Source organism: Ambystoma mexicanum, chromosome 3q (assembly GCF_040938575.1).
Source record: "Ambystoma mexicanum isolate Mex_15411 chromosome 3q, UKY_AmexF1_1, whole genome shotgun sequence".
Taxonomy (NCBI): Eukaryota; Metazoa; Chordata; class Amphibia; order Caudata; family Ambystomatidae; genus Ambystoma; species Ambystoma mexicanum.
This window is the reverse complement of record NC_090926.1, coordinates 127250014-127265844: the sequence shown is the minus strand read 5'-3', so window position 1 is coordinate 127265844 and position 15831 is coordinate 127250014. Positions and strand designations below refer to the sequence as shown.

The following is a 15831-nucleotide window of genomic DNA, read 5'->3' as shown; positions in this document are numbered from 1 at the left end:
AAAGTGCCTTTCGCCAAAAGCGTTTTTACAAAATATTAGAAAATGGTACAATTTACATGATAATGCACAAAACAACTGAAAACAGAAAGGGGGGGAGTGAAACAAAGTCACTAAGTAGAAAGAAGGGAGAGGAGATGAGCTTCCAGGTTAGATAGAAATATACAAAGAGATGAAGAAGAGCGAATAGAGAGAGGGAGAGAATTTCTGTGTTTAGGGGCTACGAGGGCCAATCTGAAACGTGAAGAAGCACAGGGAGGTTTGGGGACAAAAAAGCAGATTCTGCTTTTGGAGAGTCCGCGAGGGAGAGTAGATCGAGACTAGCAACGAAGGGTAAGGAGCCAATCCGTGAGTGCATTTAAAAACAACAGAAAGAAAATAGACAGTAAAGAAAATGTGATAGAGGTGCAAAAAGGTAAAGAGAAGAGATGACGAACGAAGAATTATAAACAGATCGGAAAGGAAGAAGATGGGAGGCAGGAAGGCCAAGAAGAAGAGAAGAGCAGCAGTCGATACGAGAAAAGACCAGGCGGAACAGAAAAAGTTTAGTAGCATGAAATGATAGAGGGGCGTGCCCTACATATGTTAAAAAGGGCATAGCGACAGGAGCAAGCAATAGAAGAGATATACAATTTAAAGGAAAGCGGGGGATCAGCGATAACCCCCAAATTGCATGCAGAAGAGGAAAAGGGAAGAGAGAGAGGAGGTAAAAGGAGAAATAGAGGAGGAAGAGTAGACCGAATAGTTAAAGTCGGAAATTACAGAAACTCAGTCTTGGAAGGATTGAGGTGTAGAAAATGAGGAGACGGCCAGTTTTGGACAGCAGAAAGGCAAGTTGATACAGTGGAGTGCAGAATAGAGTCAAAGGAAGAAAAAGAGAAAGATGTGTATATCAACTGCATATAGATTAAAGGAAAGATTAAATGAAGGAATAAGAGCAGAGAGTGGGTAGTGTAGAGAGAGGAAAGGAGAGGACCAAGGACAGAACCTTGAGGCACACCGTAGAGGAGAGGAAGTGAGGAAGAGGAGTGTCCAGCCCAAGTTACAGAATAGGACCGCTGAAAAAGATAGGAGCAGAACCATTCAGGGAGGAAATAAGAAGAGTGTGATCGACAGTACTGAATACCAAAGCTAGTTCAAGAAGACTAAATATAGAGGAGAGCTTAGAATGACGAGCAGAGAGAAGAGAATTAGAGACATGCAAAAGAGCAGTCTCAGTAGAATGAGAAGGATGAAATCTGGATTGGAGAGGTGTTAGAAGAGAATTAAGAAACTAACAACTTGGGCATATGCAGCCAACTTGAGAATTTTAGAGAGAAAGGGAAGAAGGGAAATTGGGTAAAAATTAGCAGGAGTGGAAGGGCCAAGAGTCGTTTTTTAGAATCGCGAGTATAAGAGCATACTTAAAAGGTAGCAGGGAAACATGAGTTCGAAGGAGAGAAATGAATGAGAGAAATAAGATAAGGAAGCATATGTGGATAGACATGTGGAATGAGGAAAAAGGATCAGAAGGAGAATGTTGGATGAGCAGGGAAAGAAGGGCAGAAGTATCAGAATCAGTCAGAGGAGAGAATGAGGATTACGAGTATGAAGATAAACTGGAAGAAGAGGAAGGAGGGCGAAGATTAGCAACTTTAGATGTGAAGGAAGTAGCAAAGTCAAAGGAAAGACGACAAGGGTGTGAGAAAGAGACACAGTAAGACCTGAAAAGTATGCTTTTTTTGCCACAAATAAGGCAGACTCTAAAGACGAGCGTAAAGATGAAAGTGCAGCAAGCTCAGACGGTGATCTAGATTTTTTCCGGTGATGCTCAGCTTTACTCAGACGGCAGCGTAGAGAAATAAGATCAGAAGTAAGCCACGGCAGAGGAGCTTTACGAGTAGCAGTGAAAGAACGAAGAGGAGAGGCAGAATCAAGTACAGACAGCAAGGTAGAATCGAGGGTACTAGCAGCCGCATCGGGAGAAAAGGAAGAGAAAGTAGGAATAGATGCAACAAAAGAGTGTAGAGAAGAGAGAAAAGAAAGAGTCAAAGGAATGAAGATTACAAAAAGTAAAAGTAGGTGATGGAGGAGGAGGAGTAGAAAGGGTAAGGGGAGAGGGAGAAAGGGAAAGTAAAATGTGATCAGAGGCAAAGAAGGGACAAGCATACATATACTCTGCTGAAGGCAGTGAGAAAAAGATTAGGTCAAGAGAAGAGCCAGACTGATGGGAACAACTGGAGATAATAGGAGTCAGTATGTGAGATCAACTGAGAGCGCGAAGGATTAGAAGATGGGAGATTAAAGTCACCCAAAAGGAAAATAGGTGAAGAAATAGGAAGAACAAAGAATAAAAGGGGATCAAGATGGCCCAAAAAATCACTGGCTGGTCCCGAGGGATGATAAACAACAAGAAGAGAGGCCGGAAAGAGGCCCGAGAAGGAATTAAAATAATATTCAAAAGAATGAACGGTTGGAAGGCCAGAAAAAGATGGTAAGAGAGTCCAGGCGGAATTACAGAGAACCCAGTAACCTCTGAGAGGGTGGGCACCATGAGAGAAGAGGGTAGAACCGCATAAAACGAAGCTGCTGGTATAACAGAGTGGTCAGGGGTAAGAGGGTCCAACTTCCATTACTCACTCGAAAAGGGTTTCTTGATGCATCACTATCAGACAGTCTTCAAATGTACAATTGTGAGCATTCTTATGTTCCCAGAATGCTCTTTGCTTTTATGGAAATTGTCGGAATCGGGTTCCCTGAACAGATGGGGTGCTGCTCGAACTGGGCTCGGGGAATCCAGCCCTCACCCCTGGCCACATAGCCCCTCTCCACCCACGAAGGATTTGGGGGAGCACCCAGAGTCACACGTTGCCCATTTCAGGCACTGCTAGATCGTCCCCCTATCCCCACTCCTATTCTAAAAGGATTGTCCTCGTTGTGCCTTGAAACCGCCACTACACACATAAAACATAGGAGTGCGATCTGCCATTTCCCGGCCTGCATCTTACCCGGGGCATATTTCGGGTTTCCACCCTGGGTTGCTGTTCGGCTAGTTGGGCTGGGATAGGATCACAGACCAAAACACCACTCGAATCTAATGTTCGAAATCCATTTCAAGTTTGGTGTTGGCATTCCAGCTGCAAGAGGGGAGGGGGCGGGAGGGCGCGTCAAAGTCCCTGACCCTCTCCGGTTAGCTGTCCCAGCTGGGCGGCCAGGAATTGAAGGAGTATGAAAATAACAAACACAGGACATGTTGGAATGTTAGTGTGTGGGAACGTTTACAGAAAGCCCCGCGAACACAGGGCAGTGAAGCCTCTCACGGCAGTCTGCGCCATGACACCTTGCCCGGGAACCCACAACTGGAAGACTGCACGAATGCGAACACAATTCAAATATATACAGTCCAGCGGTCGTTTCTTTTTCAGTCCTAATGTATTCATTTCCAAAGCTCTCCCATTACCAAACCCTGCCCCACTAGAAGCTCTGGGGCTCTGTTCTGGGTCACAGCTGTGGCCTACGTCACGGAGGCGACCGAGACAAGCACCCAAGACAGAAAGCTTGGCCCGCGGCGCCACCTGCTGACCAAAAGAACTCGACGGTATTACAGCACACATTGCATGTACTCGTGCAAGCAGAGCACATACATCCCGGAGGGGTGGAGGGCGCTGCTTAACGACATGGGCCGCAATTCCAAACACACGCAGACACGCACAAATGTTGTTCCCAGCAGGCCGTAACTGAGGGGTGGGGGAAGAGTGTGAGCGAGAGAGAGAGCGCGCGCGCAAATCTCTCCGTCTGGAGGTAACGTTTCAAATGGAGAGGAGGGGCTACCTTCATAGGCTCCATGCATGGACCCCCCCTTCCTGTTCTCCCCCAAGGAATGTTCAAGGGACTAGTGTCAAATTCGCAGCAACAGGTGCACTTTCAAGCATAAGGTGCCAGTGACACAGCCCCAAACATGATCGAATATGAAGACAAAAATGCCCATGTTTAGTTTGGGCTATTTGGTGACGCTTCCGACACATATAAAGCCCAAACTATTGCATTTGAGCACTGATTCAAGGGTATCTGGTATTTCCATTGAATTGCTTTTCCATCGAAAAGCATATTCATTGAATGAATGTCAATGGATAATTAGGGTTAGGTTAGGGTCGTGGCTAGGGTTAGATTAAGGGTTAGGGATGGGTTAGAGTTAGGGTTAGATTTAGGGTTGGTTTAGGGTTAAGGGGGGTGTGTGTGGGTGTTAAGGGGGAACCCCCCACCCCCCCCCCAATATACAATAAACACTAAAACGTTACAAGGAGCTGGTCAGTGCTGAAATTTCAGCACTGGGCAGCACCATGTAACGCTTTAATATCAAAAATAAATGCATCAAAATGCTTATTTTACATTTAAAAGTACAGATCCATTGAAAATTGCCCATGCCTATAATTGATGGATAAGTTTCGATGGCTATGTACTTTTAATGTGAAAGATAGACTTTCGATGCATTTATTTTCGTTGGATTTCAGTCGATGGATTGTCTTTTCGATGCATTATTTACGATGAAAAGACCATAAACCAGATTCAAGTAGAGAGAGAGAGTAACGGCATATGAGAGCGACATAGAGTAATGCATAGGTGTGGTTTGGTTATAAGCCCACCCATTGCCTGCCTATAGCCAGGCTAATCCCTATTGCCATTCCCACCACTCACTACCTCTCCCTGCCCAAAACTCCTCCACATGGGAACTCGTTGAGCTTGCAAGCTTGCTTACAGCGTGCTTACAGCGTGCTTACTTATGATGCAGGCTGGCAGGTTTTTTTTTGTTGCTTTGTTCGAATTGGGGGAGGACGAGGTCGGGTTTTATAGAGTTGCGTTGATTGATCAGCTCCAGTTAAAGTTTCCGAGATTTTGAGAGTTCTTCCGTATTTTTATTTTTTTCATGACGAGCATAAAGAATCGCATGCGGGGAAACGGCCTTGCAAGGCCAGAGAAGCTGGGCTGTAGAATGAAGCGGCTTTTGAAGATGCTTCCTCGGACGAGGTCGAGTTGTTTAATTTGCTCCAGTACTGGAATCTTAATGTATTTAAATGACTTAGGATTTGTGTGTCTTCAAAATCGTTGCAATCCTTTGATAACATGTCTCCTCTGCTGCTATCATGCGCAACATGTTACACATAGGCTGACCGCATTTTCAAAACCAAAAACCTGATGGAAACACACTGAAAATGTTTTTTATTTTCAGTCTCCTTCGATTTATAAGCACACTGTGTGTCCTTCACTGCAGTACAGTTGAAAACAAGCACTGGCAAAACCAACATATTTTGCTTGTGCACAAGTATTAGGCATTTGCCAGGCCCAGATAGTTGCACCGTTTTGCACCTGCTACAATCAATGGGCAGTTAATACTAGTACAGCTGTGCATGGCAGGTGCCTTTGCCATGCCTGCACAAAAGCCCAAACTGTTGGCATTGCCAATGCTTGTTATTAGTGCCCGTCAACATGGTAACGTTGCTAGTTCATGGTGCAGGTCCAGATACATTGCACCATAATCCCATGGCAGCCTGAGAGGCCCTCTGGTGGAAAATTACAACAAATTGTGAGCCCTGAATGTGTGCCCTGGAAAAACGAACCCCACACACTCTGGGCAGGACCAAATTCACATAATTAAGCATTACAAGGCAGGAACGCTGTAGAAAGAATGATTGGTATGGATATAAACAAGGAAATGTAACCTCCTTAATGTTTCCAAAGTCAAAAAAGTAGCCCGCAGTTTTTAATGGGTGGTCTGCTAGTCATGGTATGACAACAATAGCCATCTCTAGATCATCATACCAGCCACACTTACCAACAACACATCCAGCACTGAAAAAAACACAGGTTAACACAATGGACCTACAACACCCCCAAGACACGTGTCTACACTACATTTCCCTAAACACTAAATAACCCACCACAGCTATACCATCACAACTATCTGCACTCCCTTTAAACACCGCTGTCCCTTTAAACACCGCTGTATCAGACCCCACAGATAAAGACACAACTTGCATTGCCGAATTGTAGCACACATTAACCACACTACACAGAGCCCCACCTTTTCAGATTTGTACATATCAACATTGCAACAAAGCAACCCCTGCTCCAGCTATTACCATGTTAAACCCTGACCCCACAACTTGCCCTTAAAGATCCTGAAGTGCAAAGAGACAATGAACATGGCAGAAGTTGTGGTATACAAGAGCAAAACACATAGCATAACGGCACACAGCAAAGAGTTGCACTCCTTCCTCTGCACAGGCCCAAGCAAATCCAGTGACTGGCAGCAGCAGAAGGCGAGAAAATGAATGTTGGTCCAGCTGCAGTCAATCTGCTATACTCCAATTGATGTTGCCCTAACAAGCTGGTGAGGATATATATATATATATATATATATATATGTATATATATATATATATATATATCATCTTTTTAAATCAAATGATATGTGACTGAGGTAGGGCCTGGACTGCAGTAACACAATCCTAGGGAATAGCCTCAGTGGTCACCAGCAGAGGAGTCCCATTGAAGGGGAGGCCTGTCTTCCCAAGTAGCAGGGACTCAATAACTTCTAGGGATTCCCAATGTTTGACGAGAAGGCAGTGAGAGTTTAAATTATTTGCCCAGGATCGCACAAATTGGCTAAGCAGTAAAGATGGGGTTTGAACCCAGCCTGCAATTTAGTCACTTGGCCAAATATCTGACAATCTTCAGTTGGTACATATGTTTAGGTTTTGACTTTCACAAGCTACGATAGTAATGCAGAGTTTACTTGCAAATCGCACAAATCACATTGTAAAGCAAATGAAGAGTATATACATCCTTCGAGAAACAAGTTCAGTCAAAAAAGTATCATTGTAGCTTTATTATTCACTTCTAGAAATGAAGTTTACAAGTAACAGATGCCAAAGTAATGCGAGCCTGGCCGTTCTCCTCCGTTTTACACTATTACACGTACAGCACTAAACGAACACTTGTGGAATAAGGACACGTGCTTGTAGTATTTGTCACAAACTTCCAACTTATTGTTATGCATGATGTAAAAGACATGCTACTGTCCCCATAAAAATAAACTCTTTTTGTGTGTGTTAAACTGGCAGACATCAAGCATATAAACCAAGTCTTAAAAAAGGAGTCTCACTTTGTGACTCAATTTGTCTCGGAAGAAGGCCCAGATCTGGTAGGTAAGTGAAGGTCTGTGTGAGTTTTAAGTTGGCAAAGTCCCAGCACAGTCACACGCATAAGAAAAGCCAACGTGTTTGGCTTGCCCATCAACTGACGAAGGGCCTGCTAATTACTTGCTTAACACATTTCTTTGCTATGTTAGGCAAGTCCTTGCCAGACCCTTCATCAGTAGCACTGAGTTCCTCATGAACGGGCCTGTGAGCGATGGTCAAGGATGTCAGGGTGGGTGGGGCGTGGGGTAGTTATAGCCCAACCAGCCCAATGGTCTCAGTAAGAACATGTTTACTACACACCACAGCATGCCATGGGCTTATGTATGAGCATTCGGCACAGAGGGCGTGCTTGTCATGCAATTTTATATAGAGCTACCGTTAACATGCGGCCTTTGACCACTTCTGAGAGCGCTTGGACGCCGCCGCGCGTGCTGCATGGCCAGATAGTTTCAGGGTTCTGACGACCAGAGCAAACAACCAGCAGCACCTCTGCTGAGCATCAGTCCTTCTGTGTGGGTCAACGCGTACCCCCATTCTATAGACTGATACATGGGCGGCCCAGAAGGCACTGTCCTGCCTGGGTGGTTGCCAACTCGGAGCAATGCCTTGTGCAGCCACTCCCAGCAGCTCGTTTGCCCAGCCTCTTTCACTCTCATGTTCCATGGCTGTTAGAAAGTCAGGGCCCCTCTTACACCCAATGCTAGGCTCTTCTCAGGGACGTCATTTCACCAAAATGCCAGCGGAGGTGGCATCCCATGACCCTTGACCTCTGATGACACCCCACCCCAAAGTGCCTTCATGGGAAGCGGTAGAACATGACCTCGCACCCCTTTAATGAGTGTAGCAATTAGTGTATACAAGTCCAGAAAGACACATTATTTGTTATTCCTATTCTTTCTTATTTAGGGTCACTGCTCAAAGTGTTCCACTAGTGCAACCCCGTTTTTTTTTTAATTGTTTTTTTTTTAAGAGGCCTCAACATTAATTCCAGCCACTCCACAAACAAAGAACCACATGGCACTGGCCACAGCCCAGGAGCTTCAATGTAAAACAAAATGTAAATGTATTATTTATTTATTTATTTTTAGACATATCAAGGGAGACCACAGGAGTGGCAAAGGAAACCTCAGGGGTCCTTTGGCTACCCCCAAATGACGTCCCTGGCTCTTGTAGAAATCATCTGCATAAACCAGGCCTCCCCAAAGTCCCGGCATGTGCTGTGGTTACCCACAGCAGGGTGAAGAGCAAATGTGTACTTCGGGGAGTAAGCCAGAATTGCTGAACCCCTGCTTTTGCATGACAAGCTTCCTGATTCCAGAGGCTCCCTGTCTGCTGGCGGCAGAGGGTCCCGGGTAGGGAGACACACCTAGAAATAATGACGTGTTTCAGTAAGGATCCAATCCCTGAAACGCCAAGTTACTGTTTGCCAAATCTGTGTGAATGTTTCTGTTGGGGAGAAAGGTACACGGCTTAGCCAACGTTTGTAGGGCTGCTTTTGGGCAAGCAGGATGTTCTCAGATATTTGGGGCCTGGCGCCTGGAAATAACACAACATGCCACAACAACGAAGCACAACAAAACACCAGAAAATAACTCAACAACGTAGCAGGCCATAACACAAAGCAGCATAGCAAACATCGCATAAGATAACTAACTGTACAACAACATAGCATAACAAAGGCGACCTAACACATACACAGAGGAAGGCCACACACACGGAAAGAAACCGACCCCAGGTGGGGAGGGGGGCATATACATCCCGAAGTGCCGTAAACACAGACGACAGACAATGAAGCTGAGGAAAGACAAATGCACCCGCCATGTTTCCACACTTTTCTTGTAGTTGGTTAGTTCCAAGTCAGGTGCTATGTATTATGCCCGTAATTACATTCCACCCTCTGATGGCATAAAGGCGGAGCAGCTTCTGACCTTTAATCTCATTATAGCCAAGCAGACCCGCTCCTCGGGTTATCTGCCTAGAAAGAATTAAAGGCGTGGCTGATATTGTGGGAGTTCGCCCTGCATTCGCTTAGGCTACACGGATCCCAAAACGTGTGCGGCAATACCGTAAGTTCTGTGTACCCGGGGATTCCAGGGCTGGGCCCCTGAAGAGTTGAGAGGGACCCCATAGCACTGGTAGATGACCCCTTTTCTCCGGAAGTGCTTTCTGCAAACTTGAAGAGGCGCTGAAAACCAAAAGAGGCCAATTAGATACATTTGTCCCCTGAAGACTGATGGGAAGGCCTGCAAGAAGGGAGCCATTTGCCTTCCGGAAACGGGCCGACCACCTTAGTAAGAGAAGACGTGTTGGTATGCATTCCTTTTTTAATGAGCAGCACCCTTGAGGGTATGTTGTTCAGTTTTGGGGCGTGGGCTGGAATAGTGGGAGTGGCACCACAGACCTCGTGTTGTTTTGGCGGTCACAGCTGTGCCTTGCATGTCACACAGTGATCACAGCACCAGGCGCATTAACCTCTTCAGTTGTCTTACAGGTATCGCTTGCAGCGTTCACACATATAACTGAGCTAACTCACACTGATGGGAACCTCCACTGAGCGATTTCTATTGAATTTTGTTTGAATATTTTCATTTTAGGGTTGGGTTTCATTCCTATGTAATTATACTTAACACACTGTTTTCATAGATGTTTCGCCCTTTCAGGTGCTGTATTCTGTCAGAGATCGAAAACTTGACCATCAGTAGGTCACCAAAAACCTATCCGTGGTCCAACTGAAGGCAACCACATTGCCATCTAAAGTCTGCCAGGAAAGCAACCCAGTCTCATTAGAGGACCACAGCAGGTCCCTCAAAGTACCAGCTCATAAGCATTACAGATGAAACCTACATTTCCCAAGAAGACCAGCCCAGGCTCATTAGAGATGAATCGCAGACACCTGCTAGATTCCAGCCAAGGCACATCAGGATTCCAGCCGCGGGCCATAGACGTCTCACCCAGGCCCATGCAATGTATGAGGCACACCCATTAGCACCTGTCACAGGATAGACACGCGTGTAAGGGTACAGCCAGATCTGTCAGCATGAAACCCAGGCTGATCAAAGACCACAGTCAGAGCAAAGCCTATTATACACCCAAGCAAAGCCCATCAGAAAACACATCCAACCCGGGCCCATCCAAAGGCCTAATGTCCAACTCATCAGAATTGCAAACTAGCCTCATAAAAGCACCAACAGAGGCTGATTTAAAATGCACCCGGGACCAATAGGTGTGCGCAGGCCTATTGGAGCTCCAAACCAGGTCCACTAAAGATAGAGGCCCAAACCAATCCAACCCGCTAATAGGCCTTATTCAATGTCCTCAGAAGTTCAACTCACGTAGCCCAGGAGTCCCATTCAAGCAAATTAGCAGTCCAATGCTTTCCCATCAGAAATGCAAGCCAGTGTTCTACTGGGTTAGTGAATCTAATCCAGGCTTAACTGGTACCCTCTCCATGACTAGAAGTGGATTAATACCAGCCAAAACAATGTCTAAGCCAGGCGCATTAGAGATGCAGGGCCCCAAACTAGGCCCATCGCAGTTCGAATCAAGTCCTTTCCGAGGCCCGACCTTGCCCGGTCAAAGCTCCAACCCAGGTGAATAGAGAGCCAATGAAGGCCAGTTGTAGGTCATACGCAGGTTCTTTAGAGTGGCATCACTGGTCTATCATAGTCCAACCAACATCCACCAAAGGCCGATCAATTTTAGGCAGATTTGCCTCCGCCTATTCTCACCTTGCTCCTTCGCCCATGCAATAGGCTGTGCTGCCCACAAATGGTTGAAAGTCATTGTTTTGGCTGTCGCCTAGCTCTGGCTCATCACATGCGACAATATTCAGCCCTGGAGTTCTCCAAATACCTGCCCAATCCACTCTGGTACCTCTCTAGTGCCCTTTTTATGTCATCAGAAATGAAGGGCACATAGTTAAGCCCAATGGAGGAGGGCTATGAATAGGTAGGACTGTCACCGACTGCCATGATCAGGATGGAGCGGCCCTCTTCTGCACAGCATAGAGACATGCGCAGAACTCTCACTAGGGCCGATTCTGTGCATGCTTGCGTCGCACAGAGAAGAAATAGTCACCAGAGAGCAGGCTTTGGGTGGCCGATAAAGATGCAGATTCAGGCAGGGTTACACACTGATTTCATGCCACTAAGCCTAGTGTTTGCAGTCCTGGGCTTTCATTTTACAACCCAGTGCATTTTGGGATCTGTAGTTTTTGTGCACTTCAAAATCACTGGTTGGACCAAAGTCCCTGATTATGTTGGTTGGCCAAGCCAGAATGTCCAACAGTGTAATAATGGTCTCCTAAAATCTATGTTATTAAGCCAAGGGGCCATCCTAGAAAAGGACTTGTGGTGTGAATGGCACACTTTGCAATCAGTGTACTACTGTCCAATTAATGCCCCCAGTAAAGGGGCTTATGTCCATGAAATAGCCATTTAAAGGATGTGAAAGCCCCTGTACTGAGAATAGACAAAGGCAAATAGCTTGCATTGGGTAGTACTCACCCCAGGAGGTTCTACAGTCAATGTGTGCATGGTAGTTATAAAGTGCGGCCCAACTGGGCAGCAATGAAGCGCGGCGCATAAGGGCACTGTGCCGTCTCAGAAAAGATCTATGCATTTGCATATCATTCTGATCGCACCCACAAGGACAGTCCATCACCGAAATGGCAGGCAGCTCCCTCTGGACAACAACGATCAACATTAGAGAGACGTGCATTGCAAGGAATGAGTAGCCTGCGGCTATACTGTGCATTATGTGACTATTAACGCCTGCTTCAGTTCAAAGGTCCTATTGTCTGCCCAGTCTGTAAAGCTGTCAAGTTGCACCATATTGCTGCGTGTGAAGGACACCTTGAGCCAGCAATGATGCTCGTTCCGATCCATGTCTCAGCGGTAAAGGGTTGTTGGCAGGTGCCTTGAATTTCTGGGATTTCCTGCAGACTTTTCGAGATATATCGTTGCTACTGCTACTGTCGATCAGGGCAGCACGTCGTCCTCCATAATGCAAGTGGGGTTTTCTGACTTTGGAACCCAAAGACTTGTTCGAGTCTCGGCTTCCTACTGTGACCAAGCATTGTGTAACCCTGGGCAAATGAGTACTTCAGTGCTCACTTCCTGTACTGGTAGCGCTAAACAACAGACCTGGCACCAGCATTTAGTGATACATAAACTATCACAGAGTCCAACCAGGGCTGCGTGTCCCTACGGGTTAGGAGTTTCCAAAGTTTATGCTAAACCCCTCTGTTGACAAAAAATTATGTTGGCAGGGCACGCCAAATGTTATGTTGTATGGCATTTGTATAGTGCCCAATGTCATTGGTATGCCAACAAAGTGCTGTGGGAGGAACACCCGAAGGATGAGTATTGAAAGGAGGATTTTTGGAACGCATATGTGCACTTTAGCCAGCATGAAGGTCGGTAGGGGTGGCTAAGTGCCTGCTAGCAACCCATGGGGATCTGGCCAGTGGATGGCTGCTGCGATAGACTGTCAGGAGAGTAGGCGAGTCAAGGAGACGGATTAGGAGCCCAGCTGGAGTGAATGCTTGTCGTGGGACTCAGCTGTATTCTAATGGCAGAGGTGATGCGCGTTATGAAGTTTCGTAGTGAATTGCTGCAGATGTACGCGCGTGAGGTAACGTGCCCCGGGGGTGCTATACCTACCAGAGAGACCCTGCACGCTTCGAAATGCAAGCCTACAGCAGCAAGCCTACAGCAGGGTGGGAAAAGGTGGCATCAGGCAATAGCGAGATAGAGAATGAGGGACAGACACAGGGCAGCGGCACAAAACAGCAGCGAGACTCGAAGTGCAAGCCCACAACTATTAAAACTGCTTACAGTTTCCATTAAAAGCAGACACTGCTCTCCCATTCGAATAGAGCATTTGCCCCCCCTGGTGCCCAGGCTCCTACCACCACCACCACAGGGCGAGACGCACGGTTTGAAGACCCCTGTTCCAGGGCACATTCAGTACCAGTGCCAGGCCTTCCGGAGAAAGTATTTTGGATGCCCAGGGCCAGGCCACGGACAGCCATGTGTTTAGTGTATTGCAGCGTGGCTTTGTGTGATGACGGGCAGCACTGCAGGCCAACGTCCCTCGCTGCAGGGGGAGGCCTGGGCAGCAATTCGCGCCTTGTGTGACAGACTATTTGAGCATTGCAGAGGGGTGGGAGTGGGCGTTTTTTTGTTGTTGAAAATAGTGCATTTTACAGAACGTTTGTTCAGTAGCACTGGTCAAAAGTATTCAAAGAAGAAAGTCATCACACTTGCACACTTTGGTAAAAAAGCTGATCCTCCTAAAAAATAAATAAACACGACCCCACTTTAATGTTCAGCCTGCAATTCTGGTATTGCCATCTCGCCCTATAGGCCAGTCCGTGCCTGCAGGACAGTGGCACGCAAATAGGCAGTGAATTCCAGGCCCAGATATCTGTGGCTTTAGTGACCTGGGGCTCCTGTACAGGACCACGAGCCGTGATCCTTTTCCGGGCGCTGGCATGAGGCTCAGCCGTTTAAGCACCTGCTGCGTGCAGATCGTTACGTGTACCTGGCACGAAGACTTCCCGGGGGGTGATCCAGCCTTTTACCCCCAGAGGTCACGGCCCGAGTACCATTAAGTTGCGATAGGAACACCTATCATGAGATGGGCCTGGAAGCCGTGCAGTCTGCGCTGGGCAATACTGTTGCCATAACTACATCGTGGTGGCCTGCAACTGGAACCCCGACACCGAAATGACACAAATCATATCTGGGATTATTGCAATTTCTCTCAATCGAGCTAACGGAATAGATTCGTCAATTCACTCACAAAAAAAGCAAACATCACGCGTGTTCATTTGCATTGCGAACAGGGGTGCGGGGCCTGCCTTTGCTGGCCCCGGGAGGCATCTGGGCTCAGGTGGCAGTGAGGGGCGGGCAAGATCCCATCTCCAAGCTCAAGAAGACCCACGTGCCGCGGAGGGGGGAGGAGCCGGAGAGGAGGGGGAGGAGCGGCCTGCTCTCCATCCTTCAAGGTTATCGATCACCCTGGCGCATCTGGTCCCCCCCCCCCTCCCCTCTCCCCGAGCCCTACAGCACTCTGGGGAGGGTAGCTGATCTCTTCGCTACCGGACCCCCACCTAATCCGGGCCGGCCTGCCACTGACTCACTCGTCAGCGCTGAGCCGCCGCAGCCCCTGATCCCATCTCATGGTGTGATACAAGCCTCGTGGGGGAGGGGCGCGTGAGAGAGAGAGAGGGGGGGGGGGGGATGAGGGACGCCTGCTGTCCCCGCCTCTGCTTTCACTTTTCACACTTGCCAGACCCGGGAGTTGGTGGGCAGTCGCCCCTGAAGTAAACAAGAACGCCCCTTTCTGAGTCCCAGGACGGTGCAGGACAGTCGCCACACACAGACACTAGCCAAATAAGAACAAAGAATGCATGGATCGCACCACCCCCGACATGCACGGCACACATCATCTTCAATGGACAACTTGTGGTTGCAGAGGTGGCACATGCCATGGCCTGCATCTCCCAGCACCATACACTGCCCATCTTTGCCCCCTCCCCACCCCCCATCCACGAGCCCCCTGGACGATGTCCCTGCGTTACACGATGAGAACGTTGCGAGGACGTGTCCCGGACTTCTTTATGCCAGGCTGTGGCAACACTGCAGGGAGCAGCACAGTGGGCATTATATGCCCGGGCGCTGTGGCCTCTTCCCCCGCCTCTCCGCGCATCCTTCGCGGTGGCAGGCTGCAAGGATGGCATGATGCATCACAGGCAAACACCCCCCAGACACTCTTAACCTTGACAGGAATAGACTGGGGAGCAACATCTAACTAGCCTCCTGTGCCCCAAACGAGCAGCATCTGCAGCCATGACAGGCAGGTACCAGAGGCAAACACGCCCACCCGCACGTCCCAAACCACATCTAACAGCAACAGCCATGGCAGGCAGGGGCCACAGCATCAGCTCTCCCTAACCCACGAAAACCCGCGGTCCAACCCGCGGTCCCCACCCGAGGGTCTCCGGAAACGGCACGGTCTGTGACAGCCCCCACCCACAGCCGAGGCGCGCAGCAATCAGAGCGCAGCACTCACCTCCCCCGCGCGCCGGCTCTCAGCGCTCCATCCGCCGCGGGCACAATGGGGCTGGCTCCGGAGCAGGCCTCTCGCTCTGCTGGGGGCTCCCGGTGGTAAGACGGCCCGTCTGTCCTTCCTCCTCTGTCCCCAGCTGGTTAATTGCAGGAGATGCGAAATTGACAAGAGGGAGGAGGAGGATGAAGCTGAGTGCGCATGTCAGGCCCTTTAAACTTGTGCGGGGAATAGTCCTTGTGTTAAACTTGTATAACGCACACCCTAGCCCTCTCTCCCTTTGCCCATCTTCTGGGCAGGGGTGTCCTTTAAATGAGAGGCAGGCTCGGCTGGTCCTGAAGTTGCTCGCAGTTAGTAATGTATTAATGCTATGCTTGGTGTTGGCCCATCTCCTTTCAGGGCTGAACAGCGATTGGCTGACAGCCCTACTCCCGCCTCTTCCCTCCCCCTGGGTGTCTCCTCAGGGACAGGCACGCCTTGGTGTGCAGGCCTGGAGACAGGAGGATGAGCACAACACGGGCACAGCCAGCCCCGTATCTTAAAGGCATTGGCGACCCTGCGTCTTCTTAAAGAGATAAGCAGC

General features: G+C 48.4%; 1 protein-coding gene across 2 annotated transcripts in view; it reads right to left on the bottom strand.

Moving 5' to 3' along the window:
* Positions 1 to 15612, bottom strand: part of MAP3K12 (mitogen-activated protein kinase kinase kinase 12) — a 533632-nt gene extending 518020 nt beyond the window's left edge. For both annotated transcript variants that reach the window (XM_069653287.1, XM_069653291.1), the window contains exon 1: positions 15255 to 15612. The gene's annotated coding sequence lies outside the window, so the exon portion shown is untranslated. The remainder of the gene's footprint in view (positions 1 to 15254) is intronic.
* Between the last annotated feature and the right edge of the window lie 219 nt (positions 15613 to 15831).